The sequence below is a fragment of the Ranitomeya imitator genome, chromosome 2 (assembly GCF_032444005.1).
Source record: "Ranitomeya imitator isolate aRanImi1 chromosome 2, aRanImi1.pri, whole genome shotgun sequence".
NCBI classification, from domain to species: Eukaryota; Metazoa; Chordata; class Amphibia; order Anura; family Dendrobatidae; genus Ranitomeya; species Ranitomeya imitator.
The window spans coordinates 339,013,691-339,033,775 of record NC_091283.1 but is presented as its reverse complement, the minus strand read 5'-3'; the positions used below and the strand labels follow the sequence as shown (position 1 = coordinate 339,033,775).

The 20,085-nt window shown below is 44.2% G+C and overlaps 1 protein-coding gene across 1 annotated transcript in view; it reads left to right on the top strand.

Moving 5' to 3' along the window:
• Window positions 1–20,085, top strand: part of LOC138666507 (zinc finger protein 850-like) — a 146,187-nt gene that overhangs the window by 102,814 nt on the left and 23,288 nt on the right. The window lies entirely within an intron of this gene.

Below are 20,085 nucleotides of genomic sequence, written 5' to 3'. Positions count from 1 at the left end.
GCAGGGGTGTCACACAGAAACACGGCCTGTGTTGGCAGTTCCATGAAGGCCAATGTAAGTTTGGCCCCGGTTGTAAATTCAGACACCTGTGTTCAATGTTCATCGGGTCTTCACATGGTGCCATCAAATGTTTCAGAAGGAACAGTGTTAGGGTGGGAGGAACTGGCCATGCTCAAGGGCCAAAGACCAATCAAATTACATGCAATGCTCCCCTATCTAAATAGGTACCCCAATAGACTCAAGGCAGACTTACTAACCAGAGGCTTCAGAGACGGTTTCGTAATTCCCGCCACAGCATTCCAAATGCAAAGACAGTTGAAAAATCTGAATTCACCTTATTAGCACTCTGAAGTCGTGAAAGAAAAGTTAAAAAAAGAGGTGCTGCTTGGCCGAATGGCGGGTCCGTTTATGTGGTTTGTCCTTTGGGTATCGTGCCAAAGAAAAAAACAAGTACCGATTGATTCACCACCTGTCATACCCACGTGGCATGTCCGTTAATGATGTAATTGACCCTGAATTATGTTATGTTATATACATGTCGTTTGAGGCAGTGCAATAGGTAAGAAAATGCAGTAAGCGCACTCTAATGGCGAAGACCGACGTGGAACCAGCTTTTCGGTTGTTGCCAATGCATCCGGCTAGTTAGCGTTTGCTCAGTTGCTATTGGGATGGGGAGTATTTTGTTGACAAGTGCTTACCTATGGGCTGTTCTTTGTCGTGTTCATTGTTTGAGGCTTTTAACAGCTTTTTGGAGTGGGTAGTTAAGGACATTTCTGGTTTGGGCTCATTGATTCATTACTTGGATGATTTTTGGTGCATAGGACCACCTGAATTGGATGTATGTGAGGTGATTTTGAAGAGTCTGGAATGGGTAGCAAAGGAATTCGGGGTCCTTCCAGCCCCTGAAAACACAGTCCATCCAACATCATGTATTTCCTTCCTGAGTATCGTAATTGATTCAGTGCAATGGGAATGTCGCCTTCCGGAGGACAAGGTGTCAGCGCTTAAAACAGATGTAAGCAGGGCATTGAAACTTAAAAAACTGAGGCTCCGAGAGGTTCAATCCTTGCTAGGCAGTTTAAACTTTAAAGAAGAGAGGCTGTAACAAACGGCCGACAGTAATTGTACATGGTCACAACATATGTGAATAAATAAATATTGAATTACTCAAAGTAACAGAGACCAAGTCTGCCATGGATATATATAGTAGACCAATTGTTGATACATATAAATACGAAAGGGGGGGAAAAAGAATTCCACTCAACAATCAAGGTCTTAAAGGTACAAAAATATTAAGGAGGCATAGGAGTGGTGGCAGCAACGGGAAGCCACCAAAAGAATAAACACCAGGCGCTAGGTACCCACACAAGCCACAAATATTATCTAATAAATGATTTGTTCAAAAGACATGTATTCGGGGAGTATCCTGACATAATAATGATGAATATACAAAAAGGGAACCATCACATTATACAGATCCCGGCTCACAGTAGAGCTGCACATATAAGGGAATAGTAAAGGAAAGAGGAGAAAGAGATCAAAAAGGTCAGAATACATCACCGATGAAATGTAGGCAAGTGCTGGCCAGTGGGGGTCCCAGCTCCCGCCCCAATGCGCGTTTCGGAACACCTTCATCAGGGGGCACGCAGAAGGAAGAAGGATAGGGGAATAAAAAGGCCGCAGACCGGAAATGAAACGTGCATTTGAACCGGAAGTACTGCTCAGTTGCACAGCAACCATGAAGCGCTCAAAGGGCGGCGCAAACCAGGCAGTGTGCAGGGGAGTCACGTGGGGCCCCACATGATCCACCAGCAACGCTCACCATGGACGCCGCCGCCAAAGGTGGAGGGCGCATGCGCCAGAAAGAATAGGGTCCAGGATCGCCATATTGCCAGAGGGCAAAGAAAGATGCCAGCCCAGAAGCCGCGGGGAAGAAAGGTAAACTGAAAAGGTCCCATATGTCAGTACGACACAGCAGAAGGAAACAAGGGACAAGTCAGTATATGGCAGACAGGTATAAAGAATAAATATACATATAGGTACAAGTGTACACATAAAGGATGAACGCCATAACAATAACATATAATCTGAGGGAATGGTGTAACAAGTATAGTCATAATAGATAAATATTCGTCCCAGAGAATAAATAAAATGTCCTAAAGAACTCCATCTCCCAGCATCGAGGTCCATATAAGTAGCAGAAGCCAGAATCCCGCATATTAAGTCGAGCAGTATATGGTATATCACTTCTGATCAAAATCCATAAAGGCAGCATCATACCAGTCATGAGGCCAAAAGAGTAAACGATTAATCTAAAAAGATATTAAAAATGAATTAAAAACAAAACAGATGGCTGTCCACAAGGAACACACAAATCCACAGTACTGAGGTCACAAAAAAGGAGCAAAACTTAAATGCTCATTGAGCCCGAGGGGGTGGACAGTCCGGAGTGTCCATATCCACCTAGATTCGAGGCATGCCAATTTAGAAGAGAGTTTACTCCCCCGAATACCAACATCGAGGGAGTCAATTCCCTTAAATCTAATAAGGCTCCCATTACTCCCATGGAACAATTTAAAGTGTCTCGGGAGTGTATTTAGAGTAGAGATATCCGTACAATTGACTGCAGCTTCAATCCCGCGTACATGTTCGCGTATTCGGATTTTAAAGTGGCGGGTAGTTAATCCGACATAAATTAAGCCACACGGGCACGTGGCATAATAGATGACGTAGCGTGTGGTGCACGTAATTGCCTTCTTGATCTTATATATTTTACTTCCCCCTGAATCAGAGAAGGTGTCAATCCGATCCATATTGGGGCATGCCACACATCTGCCACAGGGGGCCGAACCGCAGCGCGGGGTCACGTTATCCAAGAAAGTAGTTCTGGGAATCCCCTCATAATGACTACGTGTCAGGTGGTCCTTGAGATTCCTGGCCCGTCTAAAGGACGGCGTTTTTCAGTGCAATGAGAATAGGGGAGTGACGAGATAGTACGTCATAGTTAATAGGCCACGCTCACGGGGGATATTACAGCTGACATCCAGCACTATGTGCCAGGAGCCGTCACGGACCACTCCCTGCACATTAACCCTCGGAACACTGCGATCAAACATGATCGCAGCGTTCCAGCGGCATAGGGAAGTATCGCGCAGGGAGGGGGCTCCCTGTGTGCTTCCCTGAGACCCACGGAGCAAGGCGATGTGATCGTGTTGTTCAGAGGGTGTCCTACCTTCTCCTCCCTGCAGGCCCCGGATCCAAAATGGCCACGGGGCTCCTTCCGGGTCAGAGCAGGCGCCAGCAAGCCTCCTGCAGTGTCTGTCAGATCGCTGATCTGACACAGTGCACTGCAAAGTGTCAGATCAGCGATCTGATAATATATAGTGATGCCCCCCCCAGGCAATGTTATAAAGTAAAGAAAAATTCCTAAATAAAGAAAAAAAACATATATATTGTTCCAATAAATACATTTCTTTAAATTAAAAAAATAAATAAAAGTACACATATTTAGTATCGCTGCGCCCGTAACGACCCGACCTATAAAACTGTCCCACTAGTTAACCCCTTCAGTGAACACCGTAAAAAAAGAAAATGCTGCAAAAAACGCTTTATTATTATACCGCCAAACAAAAAGTGGAATAACACACGCTCAAAAAGACGGATATAAATTAGCATGGTACCGCTGAAAACGTCATCTTGTCCCGCAAAAAACAAGCTGTCATACAGCATCATCGGCGAAAAAATAAAAAAGTTATGGTCCGCAGAATAAAGCGATGCAAAAATAATTATTTTTTATATAAAATTATTTTTATCGTATAAAAGCGCCAAAACATCAAAATATATAAATGAGATATCGCTGTAATCATACTGACCCGAAGAATAAAACTGCTTTATCAATTTTGCCAACCGTGGAACGGTATACACGCCCCCCCCCCAAAAGAAATTCATGAATAGCTGTTTTTTGTTCATTCTGCCTCACAAAAATCGGAATAAAAAGAGACAAAAAAATGTCACGTGCCTGAAAATGGTACCAATAAAAACGTCAACTCATCCCGCAAAAAATAAACATCACATGACTCTGTGGACCAGAATATGGAAAAATTATAGCTCTCAAAATGTTTAGACGCAAAAACTGTTTTTTTGCAATAAAAAGCGTCTTTTAGTGTGTGACAGCTGCCAATCATAAAAATCCGCTAAAAAACCTGCTATAAAAGTAAATCAAACCCCCCTTCATCACCTCCTTAGTTAGGGAAAAATAATAAAATTAATAAAATGTATTTATTTCCATTTTCCCATTAGGATTATTGTTAGGGTTGGAGCTGAAGTTAGGGTTAGGGTTGGGGCTAAAGTTAGGGTTGGGGCTTAAGTTAGGGTTGGGGCTAAAGTTAGGATTGGGGTTGGGGCTAAAGTTAGGGTGGGGGCTAAAGTTAGGATTAGATTTGGGGCTAAAGTTAGGGTTAGGGTTGGGGCTAAAGTTAGGGTTGGGGCTAAAGTTAGGGTTAGGGTTGGGGCTAAAGTTAGGGTTGGGGCTAAAGTTAGGGTTAGGATTGGGGCTAAAGTTAGGGTTGGGGCTAAAGTTAGGGTTTGGATTACATTTACGGTTGGGATTAGGGTTAGGGGTGTCGTTAGGGTTATGGTTGGGATTAGGGGTGTGTTGGAGTTACGGGTGTGTTGGGGTTAGGTGTTGTGAATTCTGTGGCAGAGCTCCCTCCTGTGGTCACAAGTGGTACTTCGGCTGATTCTCTCTGTGAGCTTCCGTTGGTGGAGGAGAGTGGTACTGCGGCTTCTGAGTTTCCTTCCTCAGGTGATGTGGTGAAGTCGTTAGGTGCTGCTCTATTTAACTCCACCTAGTGCTTTGATCCTGGCCTCCAGTCAATGTTCTAGTATTGGACCTGTTTCCTCCTGGATCGTTCCTGTGGCCTGCTGCTCTGCATAGCTAAGTTCTGCTTTTGCTATTTTGTTTGCTGTTTTTTTCTGTCCAGCTTGCTTAGTTGTTGTTTTCTTGCTTGCTGGAAGCTCTGGGACGCAGAGGGTGTACCTCCGTGCCGTTAGTTCGGTACGGAGGGTCTTTTTGCCCCCTTTGCGTGGTTTTTTGTAGGGTTTTGTGTTGACCGCAAAGTTACCTTTCCTATCCTCGCTCTGTTCAGAAAGTCGGGCCTCACTTTGCTAAATCTATTTCATCTCTACGTTTGTCTTTTCATCTTATCTCACAGTCATTATATGTGGGGGCTGCCTTTTCCTTTGGGGTATTTCTCTGAGGCAAGGTAGGCTTATTTTCTATCTTCAGGCTAGCTAGTTTCTCAGGCTGTGCCGAGTTGCATAGGGAGCGTTAGGCGCAATCCACGGCTGCCTCTAGTGTGGTTGGAGAGGATTAGGGATTGCGGTCAGCAGAGTTCCCACGTCTCAGAGCTCGTTCTATGTTTTTGGGTTATTGTCAGATCACTGTATGTGCTCTGACTTTTATGTCCATTGTGGTACTGAATTACCTTATCATAACAGTTAGGGGTGGGGTTAGGGTTATGGTTAGGGTTGGGATTAGGGTTAGGGGTGTGTTTGGGTTAGGGTTTCAGTTAGAATTGGGGGGTTTCCACTGTTTAGGCACATCAGAGGCTCTCAAATGCGACATGGCGTCCGATCTCAATTCCAGCCAATTCTGCGTTGAAAAAGTAAAACAGTGCTCCTTCCTTTCCGAGCTCTCCCGTGTGCCCAAACAGGCGTTTCTTGTTTCTTCAAGTTTCTTGGTGGTGTGTGAACAGGTTCCTACAGACTTGTTCATTGTGCAAGTAGCCCATGTGTTTCTGGTTCTGTAATTGTTCTCTTGTTTCTACAAGACTAGGGAGTCCACCACTCCAGGCCTTGAGGGCCGCCAACAGTGCAGGTTTTCAGGATTTCTTTAGCATTGCATCGGTGGTAATGTGATCATCTGCACAGGTGATGATTCCAGCCCCTGTGCAATACTAAGGAAATCCTGAAAACCTGCACTGTTGGCGGCCCTCGAGGCCTGGAGTTGGGGACCACTGATCTAGCATGTCCACATGAAAATTCCCTCTCTGAGCCCTGCTTATACAGGTACTATACAGATGATCAGGTTTTTAAATACATCAGATAGGGATTATATACATTAGGTAGGACTGCTCTATATGGGTATACCTTAACGATTGGTCGAGCAGCTTAGTATACATTTTTTGCAAAAAAATTTATCAACTAAATACCCTGTTTTTCCATCTTTTGACTCGCATTTGCTTATTACTGTGATTTTTTTTAACAACAGAGTATTTTTGACCTCACTGTGCTCTTTTTTGTCTCCAAGTTTCTTGGTGGTGTGTGAACAGGTTCCTACAGACTTGTTCATTGTGCAAGTAGCACATGTGTTTCTGGTTCTGTAATTGTTCTCTTTTTTTCTACAAGACTAGGGAGTCCACCACTCCTTATGGGTCATTTGCATCAAAGCTGTTCCATCTAGCATGTCCACTTGAAAATTCCCTCTCTGAACCCTGCTTATACAGGTACTATACAGATAATCAGGTTTTTAAATACATCAGATAGGGATTATATACATTAGGTAGGACTGCTCTATATGGGTATACTTTGACGATTGTTGGAGCAGCTTAGTATACATTTTTTTGCAAAAAAACGTATCAACAAAATACCCTGTTTTTTCCATGTTTTGACTCGCACTTGCTTATTACTGTGATTTTTTTTAACAAGAGTATTTTTGACCTCACTGTGCTCTTTTGTGTCTTCCAGCATATGGGGTATCAGCGTACTCAGGACAAATTGGACAACAATTTTTGGGGTCCAATTTCTCCTGTTACTCTTGGGAAAATACAAAACTGGGGGCTAAACAATAATTTTTGTGGAAAAAAAAGATTTTTTATTTTCACGGCTCTGCGTTATAAACTGTAGTGAAACACTTGGAGGTTCAAAGTTCTCACAACACATCTAGATAATTTCCTTAGGGGGTCTTCTTTCCAAAATGGTGTCACTTAGGGGGGTTTCAGTGTTATGCACATCAGGGGCTCTCCAAATCCGAAATGGTGTCCTATCTCAATTCAATTGCATTGAAAAATCAAACGGCGCTCCTTCCCTTCTAAGCTCTGCCATGCCCCCAAACAGTGGTTTACCCCCATAGTTGGGGTATCAGCGTAATCAGGACAAATTGCACAACAGCTTTTTGGGTCCAATTTCTTCTGTTACCCTTGAAAAAATAAAAAATTGGGGGCGAAATATCATTTTTGTGAAAAAATGATTTTTTATTTTTACGGCTCTGCATTATAAACTTCTGTGAAGCACTCGGTGGGTCAAAGTGCTCTCCACACATCTAGATAAGTTCCTTAGGGGGTTTACTTTTGAAAATGGTGTCACTTGTGGGGGGTTTCCACTGTTTAGGCACATCAGGGGATCTACAAACGTGACATGGCGTCCTATCTCAATTCCAGTCAATTTTGCATTGAAAAGTCAAATGGCGCTTCCGAGCTCTGCCATGAGCCCAAACAGTGGTTTACCCACACATATGGGGTATCAGCATACTTAAGACAAATTGTACAACAACTCTTGGGGTCCAATTTCTCATGTTACCCTTGGTAAAATAAAACAAATTGGAGCTGAAATAAATTTTTTGTGAAAAAAGTTAAATGTTAATTTTTTTTGTAAACATTCCAAAAATTCCTGTGAAACACCTGAAGGGTTAATAAACTTCTTGAATTAGTTTTTGAGCATCTTGAGGGGTGCAGTTTTTAGAATGGTGTCACACTTGGGTATTTTCTATCATATAAACCCCTCAAAGTGACTTCAAATGTGATATGGTCCCTAAAAAAAATGATGTTGTAAAATTGAGAAATTGCTGATCAACTTTTAACCTTTATAACTCCCTAACAAAAAAAGTTGGTTCCAAAATTGTGCTGATGTAAAGTAGACATGTGGGAAATATTACTTATTAAGTATTTTGTATGACAGTATTTTGTATGACATATCTCTGTGATTTAAGGGCATAAAAATTCAAAGTTAGAAATTGCAAAATTATCAGGATCCGTTGAAGCGTTCTAGAGTTATAACCTCATAAAGGGACATTAGTCAGAATTGTAAAAATTGGCCCGGTCAATAACGTGCAAACCACCCTTGGGGATTAAGAGGTTAAAGTGTTTCCTAAGTGCTTGGAGGAAGCTGGTGTGGATCCACACAGTTATGCAGGCCATTCATTCCGGATTGGGGCCGCAACAGATGCGGCGGTGGGAGGTTTGAGCTTAGATGTTTTAAAGAGGATTGATCGGTGGGAGTCACAACGGTACCGGTCTTACGTTCAACCTTATGGGAACAAGGGAACTAAGCCTTCTGGCAACTGAAATGTATCACTAACCTATGTTTGCTTTGTGGCAGGGCAAGTCCCACTCCTAATCTGGATTCTCGGCCACTCTTACGTTCACTGGGGAGCGCTGCGAGCAGACAGATGGACTGACGGGAGACAGTTGGGTTACACAAAAAAATGGCGTCAATTAGGTCACTGGGTTTTAGAGGTTTGGTATGGAGGCAGGTACTTCACGAGTTTCAACGAGCAGTTCACCTCCATAGAGCCCTGGATATTTTAGTCTTGCATGTAGGGGGTAATAACCTAAGAGCCCGCTTTGGTAATGGATTGACTAGCCACTTCAAAAAAGATCTGAGGCAGCTATGGGCAGCTTTCATCAGGGATAAAAGTAGTATGGTCTGATATTGTACCTAGGAAATTTTGGCAGGGGCGTGGTCAGTGCAAGGGTTGACAAAGCTCGCATAAAGGTTAATAAAGCAATATCCAAATTCGTAGTGTGAAAGGGGGGAGTGGCGGTACGCCATGCGGGTCTGGATTTAGAGGGAAATCATTTTTGGGTGGCAGATGGGGTGCACTTAAATGCAGCGGGGACAGATTTGTGGATTGCAGGGCTACAGAAAGGGATGCAGAGGGCCACAGCACTGCTGGTTGGTGGGGTCTCGAGCACCTGAGGGGTCGAGGTGCTCTTGGTGTGGTGTTGATGAGTCCTTGAAGTTGGTAATAAATTGGAAGTGGGGATTCTTGAAAGTCTTAAATCCGCTTCATTGGATGGTATGTGGTGGTGGTCTGGTGCTATTTGGGTGATATGTGGCGATGGAACATCGGGGACACATTAACATGAGATTTGGGCGACACCTGGCGATAGTATGACGGGGTCACATGGTCATGAGCTTGGGAGATACCCGGCGATGGAACGTCAGGTTCACATTAATGGTATGGAGGCAACCTCTTCCCTTGGTTTCACAGTGCTCCTGAGCTTACGCGGCTAGGAGTAAGGGAGGGAAGGGGCAATGCCATGGAAAATCACCAGACATTTATAGCTTCGAGGACTTCACCAAGTGTCTTTTAATCATTAATAAATTGGATGTTGTGACCGTTATTATCCAAAGAAAATGGTTGCTTGTTCTTTGTTTTTATTGGGGGAAGGAAAAGGGGGAGGATCCTCCAGAGAGAGGGAGGGGAATTAAGGGGTAGGTCACGGATAATCGACCTTTCCAGAGTCAAGTACCCCCCGGATGCACACGCAGGGATAGAGGAAGGCGGCCATGACACTGGAAGGGAGTGAGTGACTATGGGGAGAAGCTGTGGGTGTCAAAAGACAAGCTTAGGGGGATTGGCTTGTAGGCAGGGAGGAAATGACATAGGGCAAACGAAGGTGGTCTCTCAAAGGAAGGGTCAAAAAGGACTGACCGGGGGGAGGGGTCCTCTTTGACCACGGATCGCTGGACATTGAGACCTAAGAAGAAGAAGGAATTTTGGGTCACAGTAGCGATCATCGGCGGCATTAACATGTCAATAATACCATAGAAGTGAAGAGTTAATTTGGCATTTTGCCTTCTAAGCCCAGGGGAAAGTTAATCTGTCAGCCATGGTTCCCTGGAGGTTTTCCCCCACAGGGTTTTTTCCTCTTCTGAGTGCTGTCCGATGACTTTGTGAGTCGAAGAGTCTTGCTACACTGAGTCATTCATATCTTGAGGAGTTGGTGGGTCCTCGAAGTTGGTAATAAATTGGAAGTGGGGATTCTTGAAAGGTATGAATCCCCTTCATTGGATGGTATGTGGTGGTGGTCTGGTGATATTTGGGTGATATGGAATGTCGGTGTCACATTAACACGAGATTTGGGTGACACCCGGCGATGGTATGTTGGGGTCACATGGTCATGAGTTTGGGTGATATCCAGCGATGGAACATCGGGTTTACGTTAATTGTGTGGAGGCAACATCTTCACTCGGTTTCACGGTGCTCCTGAGCTTAAAAAAGAAAAGCGGCTAGGAGCAAGGGAGGGAAGGGGCAATACCATGGAAAAGCACCAGACTTTTGTAGCTTCGAAGACCTCACCAAGTGTCTTTTAATTATTAATAAATTGGCTGCTGTGGCCGTTATTATCCAAAGAAAATGGTTGCTTGTCCTTTGTTTTATTGGGGAGGAGGAAAAGGGGGAGGAACCTCCGGAGAGAGGTGAGAGGTGAATTAAGGGGTAGGTCATGGATAATCGACCTTTCCAGAGTCATATCTCATTTGTGCCCAATTTAATCCAAGACTAAAATAACAGAAACTGCCACTACTCCGAACTGCACCTCCAAATCTACTACATTGGACCATCACCATCTGGTAAAAATTGTCTCAGGTATGCATTGGTTGTGGAAGATGTTTTTTCTAAATGGGTTGAAATTTTACCTGTCAAGAAAGATGATGCTTTATCTACAGCTAGAGCATTAGTTAATCATGTCTTTTGTACTTGGGGTATCCCAAGACTGATCACCTCTGATCGAGGAAGTCACTTTACAGGAGCAATCATGCAAGCAGTTTGTACTATTCTAGGGGTACAACAACAGTTTCATGTACCCTACCATCCACAGACGGCTGGTATTGTGGAAAGAATGAATAGAACAATAAAATCCAGAATTGCCAAGATGTTATTGGATAAAGGCAATACTTGGGTTGATGCTGTACCTTTTGTACTGTTGACTGTGAGAGCAACAACTTCTTACACAACTCAATTTACTCCTTTTGAACTAATGACAGGAAGAAAAATGCCATTGATTTTTCCACATGAACCATTTTTGTTCACACCTCAAAGAGATGCTGTTGAAAGGTCCAAATGGTTGCAATTGTTGCAGGAAAATGTGAAAACCATTCTTCCACATGCTGCATCAAGAATGCAGAGAATGGAGCTACCATATGAATCCAAATTCAAAAAAGGGGCTCTAGTGACGATTAAAACTTTCAGGAATAGTGGACCATAGAATTATAGATGGGAAGGTCCCTTTGAGATAATCGAAACCATGGGACAAGGTATGATTCTTGTGCAACGAGCATCTAATGTTGTTAAAAATACCGCAAACAACAAAGAGTGTGGGTACGTCGATCAATGCAAATGGGAATAGAATAATGGTTGTCCGGTAGAGAGGAAACCCTGGTTCCTATAACTCTTTTGGGAATTCCTGTTAGTCATACACAATTGCTATATTATCAATTACAATACACAGATTTTGCATTTGATGGCACAAACACTGAACAATTAGACAATTCGTCATGCTTAAATTTTGTTTCTAAGATAGTGTGTCTACCTGGACAGGATAAAGTCATTCATCCTTCATGTTTCCATAATCATACCTCATGACATGCCAGAGTGGAGAATGTACACACGATCCATGACTTGGTGACATCAGTAAGCACTAACAAGATTTGTTTCCAAGTTATGTCAGAAAAAGAAGTTGTTTCTGCATTCTTTTCATCTTGTGTACATGCTCAAAGTCTGACAATAGGTTTATATTGTATTGAGGGAAATGTGAAAACTCTCACAAAGAAGGAATGAAGTATAAATATTATGTGAATCGGCTCAAGATATCTGAAAATCCTTCCGATACAGTTCAATTTGTCACAAATAAATAATTTTCCTTGGGATACGTGGACAAATGAGATAAAGAAAGACAAGGGTTTGTTAAATGTGTTAACAAAACAAAAGAAGCTGAAATTGTATTTAGACATGAGCAAGGTAATTTAAATGATAATGAACATGAATGGACGAGTATGTCAGGCTCATCTCGGTGGAGAAATTTAGGACAATCAGTAACTAGTTGGTCACAGTCTTCAGTGAAGATGGCAGCATGAAATGTATTATCTCATCCGATTGTCATTATATTTATTGTGGTTTTGTTGTGTATAATGTATCAATAGTTATGTGTAAAATTAAGAGAATTTATAAAAAGATAAAGACAGAAATGAAAAAGGATGATGATATTTTAAGAGCGATGTTAAAATGGAAAAATATAACACTGATTTAATTTTTATATAATTTTCAAAGCTCAGATGACATTCAACACAGGTGTTGATACATAGTTTTCAGAATAAAGAATGAATGTGATACGAATGGTGAGAGAATGAGTTTAGGATTTATTATAATATTTCTCAAATCATAATCAGGGGGGACTGTAAAATATCAGTATTTCAATAATAAAAAGTATAGATTACTTAACATATGCAGAGTCTAACTAGCAAGCAGATACTATGGTTAGTGGGTGACTGAGTTATTCTGAGGACTTTGGTAGATACATCTGTTCTCTATCAGAACTATAGGGCTTTTGTCAGAACTCTCAATATGTGGCTATTTGGAGATAGTAAATGGTTCTCAAAAGTCATAGGCTATATAGGCTTAAGTATTTAAAAATGAGGTAATGTGCAAGTAACTAATAAGCATATTCCATAAGTTACTAGTGTTCTAATATGGAAAAACACCACAAAAAAACAGGCAAAGGTGCTTACCTGTCTAGGCCTCAAATCAAATGCACTCTCATGGTGCAGTGGGCCCAAGTAAAGATGGCGACTACACAGGTGTGATAATACCAAATAAGACAGCCAGCCTACAATCAGGGAATGGCTGCTTGGCACACCAGTGCAAATAAATAATCTGCAGCAGTGTTCACACAGAGTATGCACAGCAACTGGATCCTAGCCTATTAGTAACGCCATGTGGCGGGCTGACCAGCGCTAACTGTAATGCGTCCCGTGTGAACAGAGGCCACAACTAACAAAGCCATCAGAGCCCAACTGCACCTCAAAAAGTAAAAGTAAAAAAGTGCACAAGAACATATCAAAATATGTAAGGTATTCAGTGGCGTAACTACCGCGGTCGCAGCGGTCGCCATTGCGACGGGGCCCGGCAAGTCAGAGGCACTGGCCGACACCATGTTGCAGTGCAGGATGAGATCCCTCCCACACGGCAACAGTCCCAGGCGTATCTAGGGGGAGGGGGCAGCCGGGGTATGAGAGAGGAACTTGGAAGCAGCTCCAGTCAGCACTGTGAGACTGTGACAGCATCTCCTGCTCTGAGCCCCTGGACTGAAGGGGAGAGCGGGGAGGGGCGGGACATGACAGCGGTGTGCAAGCAGGAGACTCTGAGGAGCTGCAGGTTAATATCAGCCTCCCCTTTACCAGAGAGGAGTGTGAGATGTGTGTATGACCTGGTGTGTTTGTGTGTGATATCTATAGTGTGTGTGTGTGTGTGTTATATATGTAGTGTGTGTGTTTGTGTGTGATATCTGTAGTGCGTGTGTTATATATGTAGTGCGTGTGTGTGATATCTGTAGTGTGTGTGTGTGTGTGTGATATCTGTAGTGTGTGTGTGTGTGTGTGTGTGTGTGATATCTGTAGTGCGTGTGTTATATATGTAGTGTGTGTATGACATCTGTAGTGTGTGTGTGTGTGATATCTGTAGTGCGTGTGTGATATCTGTAGTGTGTGTGTGATATCTGTAGTGTGTGTGTGATATCTGTAGTGTGTGTGTGTGTGTGATATCTGTAGTGTGTGTGTGTCATCTGTAGTGTGTGTGTGATATCTGTAGTGCGTGTGTTATATATGTAGTGTGTGTATGACATCTGTAGTGTGTGTGATATCTGTAGTGTGTGTGTGATATCTGTAGTGTGTGTGTGTGTGTGATATCTGAAGTGTGTGTGTGATATCTGTAATGTGTGTGAGGCAGGGGCGTAACTATGACAGACTGGCAAGTCAGGGGCCTGATAGGTCAGAGGCACCCGACTGCCCCCGTCGCAGCCGCCGCAGTGAACTATACCGGCGTTTATGATGCCGGTACAGTTCAAAGCAATGATGGAGGAGAGAGCGTCAGCTGATGCTCCCTCTCCCATCATTCCCCTCTGCCTCTGACACTGCGGGTGCGTGATGACATCACTTCATCGCGCACCCGCTGTGTGTGGGGCCCAGGCAGTGCAGCATCTGCACAGGTGATGGTGGCCGCCATATTGGCAAAGCCTGTGGCGGCTGCTGGCACCGGGAACAGGCGGTTCCGGAGCTAGTGGGGGGCACGTGGACCAAGCCGCCCAGGAGGGGGATGCCGCAGCGGCTCAGCCATATGGAGGATCCGGGGATGAACATGGAGGTGTACGGGACCGGCGGAAGTGAGGTGTGTCTGCTGCCCGTGTGTCGCCGTCTCGGCCCCCAGCGTCCCTGGCCCCCTGTGACACCAGCCCCGTTTCGTCCCTGCTGTCCCGTGCCCCATGTCCTAGTAGGTCCCCAGGTTCAGGTCATGGTGCTCCTCTGGGCTCCCCGTACACACCTTGTTCCTCCTCCCCTGGTCTCCCAATGCTCCTCATCTCCCATGCCCTGAGTCCTCCTGCACCCCCCATGCATTCCCTGCCCCTTGTCCCCGTGTGACTCATCTGCCCTGCTCTCGAGTCTCCCCTGTCCCCTTTCTCACCGTGTGTTCTCCATCTACCATGTCCTTGTAATCCCTGTGCCCCCTTCTTCCCTCCTCCCAAGTCTCCCCCCCCATCTTCCTCTGTCCCTTGCGTCCCTATCTACTCTGCCCTCGGAGTCCCCTTGTGTCCTCTTGTACCTGTCTCCATTGCACCCTAGTCCCCGTGTGTCCCATTGTGCCCTTCTCCCCTTCCTCTTAGTCCCTATGAGTCCCCTTGTGCTTCTATCCCTTGTCCCCGTGTGTAGCCTTGTGTCAGTGTCCCTTGCCCACTAGTCCCTGTGTGTCCCCTTGCGCCTGTCTCCCTTTTCCCCTTATGCTTGAGCCCTTGTCCCTGTGTGCCAGTCTTCCTTGCCCATTAGTCCCTGTGTGTCCCCTTCTCAGTCTCCCTGGCCAACTAGTCCCTGTGTGTCCCCTTGTGCCAGTCTCCCTTGTCCCCTTGTGTCAGTCTCCCTTGCCCACTAGTCCCCTTGTAACCTTCTCCCCTGCCTCCTAGCCCCCATGTGTCCCCTTGTGCCCGTCTTCCTTGCTCCCTAGACCCCCTATGATACCATTGTGCCTGTCTCCCCTACTCCCCTTGTGTCCTTGTCCCCTGCCCCCTAGTCACCATTTGCTCATGTCTTTCTCACTGCCCCTGTATGGAGGGGCTGCATTACACTGTGAGGGGGGCTGCATTATATTCTATGGGGGTTACATTGTATTGTATGGCAGGGCTGCAGTATACTCTGTGGGGTGGCTGTATTATACTATATGTGGGCTGCATTATACTGAATTGAGGACTATGGGGAATATATTATACTATATGAAGAACTATGGTCCATCATACTATGGGAAGTGAATTGTACAACATGGATGACGATGGCGGTGCATTATACTATATGGAGCACTATGAGAAGTGTATTATACTATATGGAGGACTGAGCAGTGTATTTTAATATATGGAGGACTATGTGGAGTGTATAATACTAAATGGAGGACTGAGGAGTGTATTATACTATATGGAGGACTATGAGGGGTGCATTATACTATATGGAGCACTATGAGCAGTGTATTATACTATATGGAGGACTGAGCAGTGTATTTTAATATATGGAGGACTATGTGGAGTGTATTTTAAAATACGGAGGAGTGTATTATACTATATGGAGGACTGAGCAGTGTATTATACTATATGGGGGACTATGGGGAGTGTATTATACTATAAGGAGTACTATGGGGGTGCATTATACTTCTCATATGGATCCCCATGACTTCTATGTTAGCCCCTGATGAGTATAATGGTTTATTTTCTTTTATACATTACATAACAATGTCAGTACGGGGGACAAATATATGCCAGGATGGGGCCCTGGATAGTTATGCAACTGAGGTCACACTATACAACTTTGCAATAAAGCTATAGTGTGCAATATTAATAGGGAAAATGTGAATTTGGGTGGAAAATATTTTGGCATGGTGGGGGGCCCGATTTGAAAGTTCGCACCGGGGCCCATAACTTTGTAGTTACGCCACTGAAGGTATTAGTTAATATTATGGACTCAGGCCGCGATGTGCACGTAAGAAACGCAGGGGTGCACACATATGGATAACAATACATAAAAATACATATATCACAACTAGTGTACTGCCAGTAATAGATATCAGCAAATGTAAAACACTAAGTCCAGCCTTGCAAGGTCCTATACCAGGTAGATAGTCACAAATCTGTTAATATCATGAAACAATTCCTATTATGATGTAAATAATTACCTGAGCAAGCTAAGACCAGCAGACACCACAGAGTGCACCCACTCCGACGCGCGTTTCGGCGTGATAGCCTTTTTCAATTTTTTCCCCTGGCTTTATCAAATGTGTTGTGAATTCTGTTGTCGGGCTCCCTCCTGTGGTCATGTATGGTACTTCGGCTGGTTCTGTCCATGGACTTCCTCTGGTGGGTGTTTTTGAGTTTCACAGGTGACGAGGTTAATTTGTTAGCTGCTGCTCTATTTAACTCCACTTAGATCTTTGCTCTATGCCACCTGTCAATGTTCCAGTATTGGTCTGTTCACTCCTGAATCGTTCTTGTGACCTGTCTTCCCATCAGAAGCTAAGTTCCAGCTTGTATTTCTTTGGTTTGCTATTTTTCTGTCCAGCTTGCTATTTAATTTGTTGTCTTGCTTGCTGGAAGCTCTGGGACGCAGAGGGAGCGCCTCCGCACCGTGAGTCGGTGCGGAGGGTCTTTTTGCGCCCTCTGCGTGGTCTTTTTGTAGGTTTCTGTGCTGACCGCAAAGTAACCTTTCCTATCCTCGGTCTCTTCAGTAAGTCGGGCCTCACTTTGCTAAATCTATTTCATCTCTGTGTTTGTATTTTCATCTTTACTCACAGTCATTATATGTGGGGGGCTGCCTTTTCCTTTGGGGAATTTCTCTGAGGCAAGGTAGGCTTTATTTTTCTATCTTCAGGGCTAGCTAGTTTCTTAGGCTGTGCCGAGTTGCATAGGGAGCGTTAGGCGCAATCCACGGCTATTTCTAGTGTGTTTGATAGGTTTAGGGATTGCGGTCAGCAGAGTTCCCACGTCCCAGAACTCGTCCTTATTATCAGTAACTATCAGGTCATTCCGTGTGCTTTTAACCACCAGGTCCATTATTGTCCTGACCACCAGGTCATAACACACATGTCCTTTAAGTAGTCAATAAAGTTTTTGTAATTTTTCTAAAAACGTTATTTGGGTGTTTTTTGATCGTATGTGGTTTGTTTATAAGTTTATCAGCGATTATCCCTATATTAATCTTGTTATAGCCCATAAAAATTATGTGATTACATTTCATCATTCTAATCAGGTTTATGGGTATGTGTTCCATGAAGTTGATATTTTGTAATGTACCTTGCGGGACCAAGTCTCTCAATAAGCTTGTCCACATAAGACATTGGGTATGCATCAAATCTTTAGACTTCATTCAGCTTGCGGTAGTCATTGCAGAACCGTCACTCACCATCATGCTTTGGCACGAGGATGATTGGACTCAACCAATCACTTTTCAACTGCTCTATCACCCCGAGATCTAGCATTCTCTTCACCTCATTTGAAATTACCTTTTGACATGCTTCTGGAATTCTATAGGGCTTGAGGTTCACCCTGACATGCGGTTCTGTCAACACGTCATGCTCTACCACCTCAGTATGCCCTGACAGCTCTGAGAACAGGTCATGGTTCTGCTGCAACAGCTCCCAACACAGTTGCCTCTGGGCAGGCATTAGAGCCTCCACAACAGTGATATTGTCCACTGTGGCTTTGGGACTGGCTCCCAGGCAAGGGGCGTCCAGCAATTCTCGGTCTCACCAAGGTTTTAGCAAGTTCACATGATAGACTTGGTGCGGCTTCCATCGACCCGGCTCTGTACCTTGTAAATAACTTCACCCAGTTTTTCCACCACCTCGTATGGGCCTTGCTTCTTAGCTAGGAACTTGCTCTCCACCGTACGGATAAGCACTAGCATGGGGTTCCGGGGCTGGAACTGCCTCAGCCTCGCTGATTGGTCATAGACCCTTTCCTGTGCCTCCTATGCCTGGAGAAGATTCTCCTTCATGATAGGCATTACTTTCACCATTGTCTCCTGCATCTGTGGAACGCAGAATAATATTAGGAAGAAGGAAAAAGACACAAGACGATAATACACAGATAGTAATAATAGAGAGGAAATATTGGAGAACAATACATGGAATATTCAGATGGGTCCAGTCATTATTTTATAAAAAAATAAAAATCCGCTTATTAAACAAATCAAAATATGGTGGAACAAAGCTCCGCGTCACACACACGGCTCCGCTCCGTAAACCTCATACACACATGGCTCTGCTCAGTACATGTCGTATACACATGGTTCTGCTCCGCACAAACATGGCTCCTGTTCGTACACAAACAACTCTGCTCCATACATATTGTACACGCACGGCTCAGCACCGTACACACTCAGCTCCACTCCATACACCCTGTACACAGGTGGCTTCGCTCCATATATCCCGTACGCACACGGCTCTGATCCATACACCTCGTACATACACGGCTCTGCTCCGTACACCTCTACACACACGGCTCTGCTCCGTACACCTCGTACACACACGGCAACGTTCCGTACACCTCGTACACACACGGCTCTGCTCCGTACTCCTCGTACACACGGCTCCGCTTCGTACTCCTCGTACACACGGCTCCGCTCCGTACACCTCGTACACACACGGCTCTGCTACATCCACCCTGTAAACCCCTCCTGACCCCACAAATAAACTTCCCCTCACCCAGCACCATGACAACCAGCACAGCAGAGTCCTGCATACACTGAGGCCCCTGATCATGTGACCCCTGACTCCTCCCTTCCTGTGACCTCATAACAGGTCCTGTGCGCACAGAGCAGCCATATAAGTGGAGTGCGGCTCTGCAAGTGAAGGTATGTGGAGATTTCCCATTACTGGAGCATTAATATTAGAAATATATTGCTTGATCTTCCAGACCTTATCTTGACCTCTACTGTTCCTACTAATTGCTATTTCTTAATTACATTTCGAACTGAGGAAAGAGTAACTTGAAAACACTTTACTATCTTCTTATCTCCTTCTCCTGCTTTGTGGCCTCCACCATTTTCATTTTCCGAGTGCTAGGCGGCTGCTTAGAACCCATGGCTGCTGTTTTTTGGCACAAGGTTAGAGGAGGCCGGGTTTTTATACAGCTGGGAAGTTTGCATCACCTGGCCTTTCTAACAATGATAGTGACCAAGCCATAACCTTAACAAGCTAATTAAGGTGTGAAACCTGGGTGAAAGTTATCTGAGCACACAAATCTCCAAGCGTGCCCAAACTTTTTCATCTCCCCCTTTTCCTTTTTGTACTTTTTAAAATGTAAAAACTCCCAATATATAAATAATTGCCTAAAATACAAAGGAAATGAGTCATCTTTAACTTTAGGCCTTTTAGACATCATTTAATCTTTAACTTGCTTAACTGTTCACAATAACAGCAAAAAATATATTTTACAATTGGGATAATTTTCCGTTTAGTACTTAGCAGCACATCCACATTTTAACACTTTACAGCTCGCCAATAATATTCACACACATTAATAGGTTGCTCATAGGGGAAACACTTTCTTCACCACTACCCCTGTATATGTATAATGCGTCCTTTTCCATATTTATCTCCATAAATATTAGGCCCAGCACCCATTATACATTCCCTTGCCATTCTATTTACTGATGGCACATTATATATCCAGGCTTGGGATAACAGGGCGCATGCATCTTTGGACCATACATCAAAAAGCAAAAAAGACTGCCTAGATCAGTGGCAAAGCTTCAAAATAATGAACACATAAAAAAAAA